The sequence below is a fragment of the Pyrus communis genome, chromosome 1, assembly GCF_041283825.1.
Source record: "Pyrus communis isolate YQ-2024b chromosome 1, ASM4128382v1, whole genome shotgun sequence".
NCBI classification, from domain to species: Eukaryota; Viridiplantae; Streptophyta; class Magnoliopsida; order Rosales; family Rosaceae; genus Pyrus; species Pyrus communis.
In genome coordinates this window covers 19,451,437-19,460,968 of record NC_142565.1, presented here as the reverse complement: position 1 = coordinate 19,460,968, position 9,532 = coordinate 19,451,437, and positions in this window count along the sequence as shown.

Here is a 9,532-nt window from a genome sequence, read left to right as displayed (position 1 = left end):
TACGGTGAGAATTATACCATCAATGATAATCGTCTACACCAAGATTTGCCAATAATCCTCGTCGGTACAAAAACTCTACTACTAACACCTGAAGGAGTTGAAAAATAAGGGTGAGTGGGCTTGAAAATAAAGTTTTAACAAAAAAACTTTTGAAAGCGTTATAACCCCTCCTCGTAAAACCCGTATAGTTTCTAGAAAATAATACTACATAAGTACAAAGACAAATGCATGAGTGATGTGAAAATAGAAGCATGCCATGCCTCAATATCTCAGCAATACTAGGTGTAAGCCAAGTGTGAAACCAATATAAAATAATATGTCAGTCGGAATCACCTAATGTGACCTGTACGACTGGACCTATAACTCATCAATCTAGGCTAGCACACGAGTCGGAGTCACCTACTGTGACCTATACGACAGGCTGGGTATAAATATGCACGTTCAGGTGCTACAATTGCTTGAAGGCTGTGCGATAATTCACGGGTCACCTACAAGTCGGAACCACCTATTATTGTCTATACGACAGGCTAGCACAAGACTTGGATCCAAGGTGAGCGTGCGATGCGGGAGGTGAATAATCACGTGAAGGTTGGTCCTAGCCGCAGGCGGGAGCACTAATACCGGGGTGCAACCATGATAAGCTCTAAATAAATGTGTCCATACCAATGCAATACAACCCATTCATTCACATAATACTCACCTGAAGCTTACCTGAGTCTCCACAGCATAACACAATACAATTCACAAGTGTAACAATGCAATATTTAAAATATAACTTATTTATGACATGGCAAGCAAAGCATAGTTCCATATAAAAACGTTTCTGGAAACTGTATAAATATATATATATATATATATATATATATATATATAGAAAATAAACGCCCACTCACCTGAGGTCCGTGTTATAACTCCCTAGCACGAATATCTAGGCATCACGAACGATCGTCGCCTAGAACAAATATTCAGTCACGTCTCAAAATTCTTATCGATATAACACGTAACTTACATAAAACACATCGCCAAGGATGTTCTAGAATGATTTAAGACCCATTGACCAAATGTCAACCGTCGGTCAAAGATCAACAGTAGGGTCCACAACCCTAGGTAACTCGATCCGGAAGATCCGCATCATAAATTTCTGATCCATAACTTCCAAAGATCCACATTATGCTTCTAAAATATCATACTAAAGTTTCATTACGATCCAACGGTCGGATCTCTGCCAATTGTAAATTCAAGTGGCGGTCAACATTTTATTTTACGAACTTAGGAATCCAATTCGGGAAGATCAGCATGTCGGATTCCTGATCCGTTAGTTCCTATTGTCCTCAAATATTATGAATAATAACCAACTAAAGTTTGGTAACGATCGAACAGTTGGATCGTCGATTCAAATAAGGATCAAGTGGCAGACCTTAGCGAAATTGTACCCAAAAAATGGAATTTCGTTAATCAGACTTCACCTATGCAATTGGAGTATCAGACTTAGCATAGGAAGGTTAGGTTGGATCTTGGTCCACATGCCGTCGCACACGGCAGTCGACCGCCCCGACTCGCCGGAAAAATCAAATATTTCTAAAAATTCTCAAATTACACGAAAATGAAGATCTCAATGAGTAGAGCAAATTTCATACCTGTGGCCAAGTCCAATTTGATCGGTAAAAGCCTCAAGTTGCCACGAACCTGTCGAAAACCCTAGAAATTGGTGGTTTTGATTTGACTCCAAACAAGCTCTGACGCCCTCAACCAATGCATGGGCCTTGTTCCTAAGGTTAAGAAAAGTCTATTGGTGGTGGTGGTTGGCTGAGTTTGCTTCAGGAATGGCAGATCACCACCATGAGACCTTTCGCACCTACTGGTGCTATTCTCCACCGAATGAAACCAAATCTCATCGAGTTTGGGGTGGAATTCATAGCAAGGATATCGTAGTGATGTTTACAGGTGATGGTTGGCCGTGAAAAGCTAGGAAAACACAGTGAAAGGCGTCAGAAAAGCCGTGGAATACCAGGTCAGAGGCCGAGCCGTGACATGGAAACGGGTCGGGGGTCTGATCGGCTACCCCCTCAACTCTCTCCTTTCTTTTCCTTTTTCTCCTCTCCCATTGGTGCTCTCATTTTCTCCCTTTCTTAATTGGTTTGGTTCCCCTTTCCTTTCTCTCCTTTATCTTCCATCTCCACTGCCCATCTTTTCTTTCCTTTAATCTGGGCCACACACGTGGCTTTCCAGATTTTGCTCAAAAAATATGGAGCATTCCAGAAAATAATAAATTTACAATTTTTCCCTCGATTTCATTTCTTAATAGCTCCTTCATTATAACTCCAAATTACTTTCCGTTTGTGCCCATGCATTCGTAGCGACAAGTACTATGAGGATACGCCAAGAAAATAGATCTTACGTGACTCGACAAAGCGGTCAACAAAAGTCAATGCATTTGCCTTGAAGGACATTTTCGAAATTTCACATTTTAAAATTATAAAAACTATAGTTTTTTGGGACAAGTCGCTACAATCTACCCTCTTTAAGAAAATTTCGTCCCTAAAATTTAAAATAACTTGTTATACAAGAAAAGTGAAAAGACAATAGAAAAACAGCTATGTAAAGAAGATATCAAGTTAGAGTGGTTCAAGTTCTAAGAAAGATTCCACAACCTTAAAAAGAAAAACTCTTTTATTCTACATATCCTTGCACATTTCATATTTTGGAGGGACGCAAAACAGAAAGCGTGAGTGGGCAAAAACAAAGCTTTTCAAAAATCATTTCATAAACAAAGTTCTAACCCCTCGCTGTAAAACCTGTATACTTCCCAGAAAAATATAATATATACATATATATAAATCATGCTCAGAAATATGCCATGCCAAATGCCTCTAAATAAGATGCAAGTACTCAGGTAATGCCAATCCATGCCATATAATCTTTCAGCCGGAGTCACCTAACTTGACCTGTACGGCTGAAACTAGAGCTCAAATCTCCATCTCACTAACTACACCTGCACACGAGTCGGAACCACCTAAAGTGGTCTTTACGACAGGACTGGGTGTAAAAGAAGTACGCTCAAGTGCTACGATCACGTGAAGACTAGGCAAATAATCGCGTGTCACCTACGAGTCGGAACCACCTAAAGTGGTCTGTACGACAGGACTGTGCACCTAACTTGGATCCAAGATGAGCGTGTGGTGCGGGAGGTGAACATCATGTGAAGGGCTGTGCCCAACTCTAGGCGGGAGCACTAACACCGGGGGTGCAGGTTATGAGCTCTCTATGCATCTCAAATCACTACTAAACGTAAAGATAAACCATAACTTACCTGATACTTACCTGTGCGTCTGCAGCACCAAACATATATATATATATATATATATATGCAACTAATAATGCATAACTAAACAGGCAAACATAATGCATGGCATATAAAACATATAAACGTTTCATTTCACTTTCTGGGAAAAACACAAGTATATAGGTATATATGGAAAACCAAAAGCCCACTCACTGGTATGTAGAAGGGTCATAACCCCCTTACCTCGAGTGACCACGCTCGTCCTTGGGATAGGTCTCACCTATATGCAAAACAACTATAAAAACATAAATTTTAAAGCACATAACCAACATTACGAAATAACTTCTCATACAATGCTCAAATGGGGTGTATGAATACACCAACGTGATCTACTCAACCTCACGAACATCCCCATATTTTTAAAATAATTTTCTGACACCGCACGTGCCTGGCACACTGACGGCGTCAATTAACACCGTCAGGAATATTTCATTAAGTCTAACTGATTCCGTTAACGCCGTTAGGAATATTCCGTCATCTTCTCCATATTTTTAAAATAATTTTCAAAACTTGATATTTCCTTCGTTTTTCATCCAAATTTCACAAAATTGGTACCAAAATGAAGCTTACAACAAGAGGAACAAATCCTTACCACTTTCAAGCACTAAAACCAACGGAATCTCACCGGGAAAACACCACCAACTCCTGCCAAACCTGCAACTCACGATCCCGACGTCCAAAACCTTTAAACGAACCACCCCAAGCCTCCTAAGAACCTCACCAAGCTTCCTACAAGCTTGAAATTCCCAAAAACATAAGAATTAACGTGTGCATAAACGGTACCTTGATTTACACCTCTCGGGTTCGACGTGAAAATGAAGGTTCCCTTACCTGAAATGGGTATGGTTGAACTCCTAAGGACTTCACGAGCACAAATATGTAGTTTGTTTCCTCAGTCTGTGACGATTCCAAGGGTTTTGGGTGTTGTCCGTACGAAGAAGATAGGAAAGGGAGAGAGAGAGGGTCTCGGGACAGGGCAGAGAGAGAGAAATGAGTGTGGGTGTGTGTGTGGTCCAAAATCAACCAACCAAAACCCAAAAACGACCACACAACGAAACAAACATACTAGGGGTAAAACCGTCATTTCACCCCTACGTTACGAAAAGTTTGGGACGGGCTGTCACAATATCTCATGTGCAAATTTAAAAAAAATATATATATATATATATATATATTTTTTTTTTCCGTAACGGGTTAAACGGGTCAAGTCATTTTATCAGTTAATTTTAACAGGTGAAGTGACCCGACCAGTTAATAACCCGTTAAGATAATGGGTGTGACATGACACAACTCATTAAGATAACATGTGTTACATGAAAACCACACGAACACGACTCATTTGCCCATAACGCGATGACATAAAAATTGGAGCATTTTTGTTCACCACCCATAACTATAGGGTATATTATGACATCCCACATCGCCCAGGGGAGCGATCCTTAAATGTATATTCCAATCCCTACCTAGCACGAGGCCTTTTGGGAGCTCACTGGCTTCGGGTTCCGTAGGAACTCTGAAGTTAAGCGAGAAGGGGGCTAGAGCAATCCCATGATGGGTGACCCACTGGGAAGTTGCTCGTGAGTTCCCAAAAACAAAACCGTGAGGGAATAGTAAGCCCAAAGCGGACAATATCGTGCTATGGTGGTGGAGCGGGCCCGGGAAGTGATCCGCCCCGGGCCGGGATGTGACAAATTGGTATCAGAGCCAATCCCTGGCCGGAAATGTGCCGACGAGGACGTCGGCCCCTAAGGGGGGTGGATTATGACATTCCACATCGCCCAGGGGAGCGATCCTTAAATGTATATTCCAATCCCTACCTAGCACGAGGCCTTTTGGGAGCTCACTGGCTTCGGGTTCCGTAGGAACTCCGAAGTTAAACGAGAAGGGGGCTAGAGCAATCCCATGATGGGTGACCCACTGGGAAGTTGCTCGTGAGTTCCCAAAAACAAAACCGTGAGGGAATGGTAAGCCCAAAGCGGACAATATCGTGCTACAGTGGTGGAGCGGGCCTGGGAAGTGATCCGCCCCGGGCCGGGATGTGGCATATATTCACCACCCATTTTATAGTTTGTCATGTGTTCCCACTAACTAACCAAAGTTAATTTTTTAATTTACTAGTACATGCCCACACACAAATCATGTGCAAAATTTTAGTTTTGTTTCTAAAATTGAAGAAGAGAGGAAGAGAGTGAGAAAGAACGTGGGAGTAAGGAGAGAATGAGAGGGGTTTGCTTTTTATTTTATTTTATTTTTTAAAATTAGAGATGATAAAATCACCTATAGGTGAGGTTTAAACTAAAAACAACAAAATTTTGTTTTATAAAATTTACGTTACTGTTCTTAACTTTTTTGTTGTGATAGAAGATAAAAATGTCTTCTCACCTTCTTTTGATTGACAAAAAGGGTTTCATTAATATGTAGGTTAGATTACTATATTTTAATTTAAAACGTATTTAAAATTTAAAACAAAACATAAAATAATTAAAAAAAAATAGGAATTTTAACGAAAAGCTTCCGGTACTGTTCATTTTAATGAAAAATCACATTTTTACACTAAAAAGTCAATCCTGGTACTATTCATTTTACCCTTTATTTTATCATTATCGTTAAAATTCAAAGTTTTCAAGTCTTTTTCATTAGTTTTCCTTAAAAAAAATTCATATTGTGGACCACACCTCTACCAACCCATCACCCTTCTTCACCCTCATCCCCCACCCCTTCCCCACCCCCAACTCTTCCTTCTTCCTCCTTCGGAATGTTTTAATTTTTCACTGGGCAAGCTTTAAATTTCCCACTCTATTTCTGATAGAAGTTGGGTAGTTCACATGATCGAAAACGGATGTCGTTAGACTATCGATCACAATATGGTGTGAAGGATATAAACAGAGAGTGAGTATGAAATTAAATGAATGACAGAAAGGGATTTGACAAATATATAGAGATGGAAGTAACCTTTCTGGAGGAGTTGTGTTCTTCAGGAGAAGTTATAACTTCTCATGTTGAAATACAACTGTTCATATCCTTTAATTAAATAAATAAATAAATAATTATATTATTTCCTTTATTAATTAATTAACTTATTTCACTACAATCATATGTACATTAGTACACCAATGTTATAGTGTACATTCACACATGATTACACATATTGTGAAAATCATGTTATCATAATCATATTCCAACATCTCCCACTTGATTATGATGACATAAATGGTTTCCTATTCTAATTTGTTTTTGTTAAGAGTATTACTCATAAACAAATTGACTGTAACATCAGATATGTGGCTTCTTTACCTGGTGCACACCATTTCACTTAATCTGATAACATTTTACTCTTTAGTAAAATGGCATCATGTCCAAGTAACTAGGAAAAACAATCCATACCCGGTTACAAATGATGACTTAGCACCGCACTATACACCACATTGTAGTCACATGCTCTCTGAATTTTTTTAGAGACAATCCCTTGGTCATCGGATCGGCCACCATCTCTTCGGGGGGTATGTAGTCGACCTTTACCTCTCATTTCTCCACTATATCTTATATATAGTGATATTTAATATCAATGTGTTTTCCCTTGGAACTATTTTCTCCACTCTTTATCAGAAAGATGGCGGACTTATTATCACAAAACACATTGATGTGCTCCTTAGGTATACCTATATTTAAACTATCAATAAATCGTTTAGCCCATACTGTAGTACTTACCACTGTGCTACAAGATATATATTCTGCTTCCATGGTAGACTTTGCAATATAGCCTTGTTTCTTACTTAACCAAGAAACAGCCATTCCACCAAATAAGACAATGTTACCACTTATTGACTTTCTGTCATCCAAGTCGCTTGCGAAATCTGCATCGTAATAACAAACTAAAACCAGATCATTTAATCCGAAACAAAGTCTCATACCTTGGGTGCCTTTTAGATATCTAATAATTCTTTTTACTGCCATCCAATGTTCTTTTCCGGGGTTGGATTGATATCTTCTTACCAATCCAACTGCATGACATATGTCAGGTCTTGTGCTAGTCATAACATACATCAAACTTCCAACTGCTTGGGCATACGGAACATTTTGCATAGCAATGATGTCTTGCTTCTGTACCGGACACATATTTTTGAAAAGCATCATTCCTTTACAAACAGGTATACTAACTGGCTTGCAATCTTGCATATTAAATCTTTTAAATATTTTATCCAGATAATTTTGCTGATCCAAATAAAGTATTTTGGCATCTCTATCCCTAGTAGTTTTAATTCCTAGAACAATAGATGCTTCTCCCATATCTTTCATTTCAAATTTGGATCCCAGATATGACTTAGTCTTTTCAATCATATCTATAGAGTTACCTGCAAGTAAGATGTCATCGACATATAGTGACAACATACAAAAATTATCTTGGCACTTTTAAAAGTAAACACAATGATCCAATAGATTTATTTTGTAGCCCATTTCCATAATGGCTTGGTGGAACTTTAAATACCATTGTCTTGATGATTGTTTAAGGCCGTACAACGACTTTCTTAATTTATAGACTTTGTTTTCATGTCCCTTGACATGATATCCTTCGGGTTGAATCAAATAGATGTCTTCCTTCAAATCTCCATTTAAGAATGCTGCTTTGACATCTAACTGATGGAGTTCTGAATCCATTCTAGCAACAATTGCCATAAGAATACGAATGAATGTAAACTTTGCAACTGGAGAGTAAGTGTCCACAAAATCTATACCGGGTTTCTGAGTATAACTCTTAGCTACAAGTCGAGCCTTAAACTTATCTAGGGTACCATCTGATTTGTACTTCTTACGAAGTACCCACTTACAACCGATGGGCTTTCTTCCATTAGGTAGATCAACCAATTCCTAAACTTCATTTTTCTTTATGGAATCTAGTTCTTCATTCATTGCTTGTTGCCATTGTTCAAACTCAAAACTATCCATTGCTTCTTTATAATTCCTTGGGTCAGGATCTCCCACTGAATGATCTACCTCCTCAAGATTGAAAACAAAGTGATCTTTCAATCTTCTAGATGGTTCCCTTTTTCTTTTACTCCCACTGATTTGATCATTTCTCCCACTATTTATATCTTCCATGATAATATCTTGATCATCTTCCATGTGTGTGTCATGATCAACATTGTTATGATCACCCATATTCATGTCTCCCACTTGATCATTGTCAATGTCATGGTCATGAGACAAGTCTAAATCAAGATGGAATCTTGATCATTCATAGGAGAATTTTCTTCTCCCAAAGATTCCAATTCTTGTATTAGATTAATCAAATTAGTAGTTTCAATAAAAGTAGCATCTCTACTTTCAATCAATCCTTTCTCAGGATGATAAAACCTATATCCATTACTATTATCAGGATATCCAATGAATTTTATTCCAAAGTTTTTGCTTGTAATTTATTTCTTAATGGCTTTGGAATGAGGACATGCGCTTTACAACCCCAAACTTTTAAGTTTGAAAGTTTTCGCCCATGCCATAATTCATAAGGAGTCAGTGGCTTTGCCTTTGTATGAACTTTATTCTATATATATGTTGCAGCAACCAAAGCTTCACCCCAAAAATGTAGAGGTAAGTCAGCATAAGACATCATAGATCGCATCATATCCATTAGAGTTCGATTTCTTCTTTCTGCAGTACCATTTTGTTGCGGTGTATAAGACATAGTATAATTATGCCTTATACCATTCTCTTTGCAGAAATCATCAAAGGCTTCAAATTCTCCACCTCTATCACTATTAAGGGTCTTTATGGATCTTCCTAATTGGTTCTCTATTTCTTCTTTAAACTCTTTAAATTTGTCTAAGGCTTCATTTTTATGCTGTCAGAAGTAGACATGTCCATAACGGGAATAATCATCGATGAAAGTCACAAAATATTGCATTCCTCTATGGGTTTTAGTTCTCATTGGTCCACATAAATCTGTATGCACTATCTCAAGTAAATTTGTAGAAGTCCAATGCTGAGAAAATGATTTTCAAGTCATTTTTCCTTTAAGACATGATTCACATGTATCAAAATCATGTGCATTTACTTGAGGCAACATTCCATTTTTACTCATGCGTATCATTTTATTTTTATTTATGTGACCTAATTGTAAATGCCATAAATATGACAAATTTTGAACAATAGAGACAAAGGCATACTCGGAAGAAATACTTTTATTAATACAAA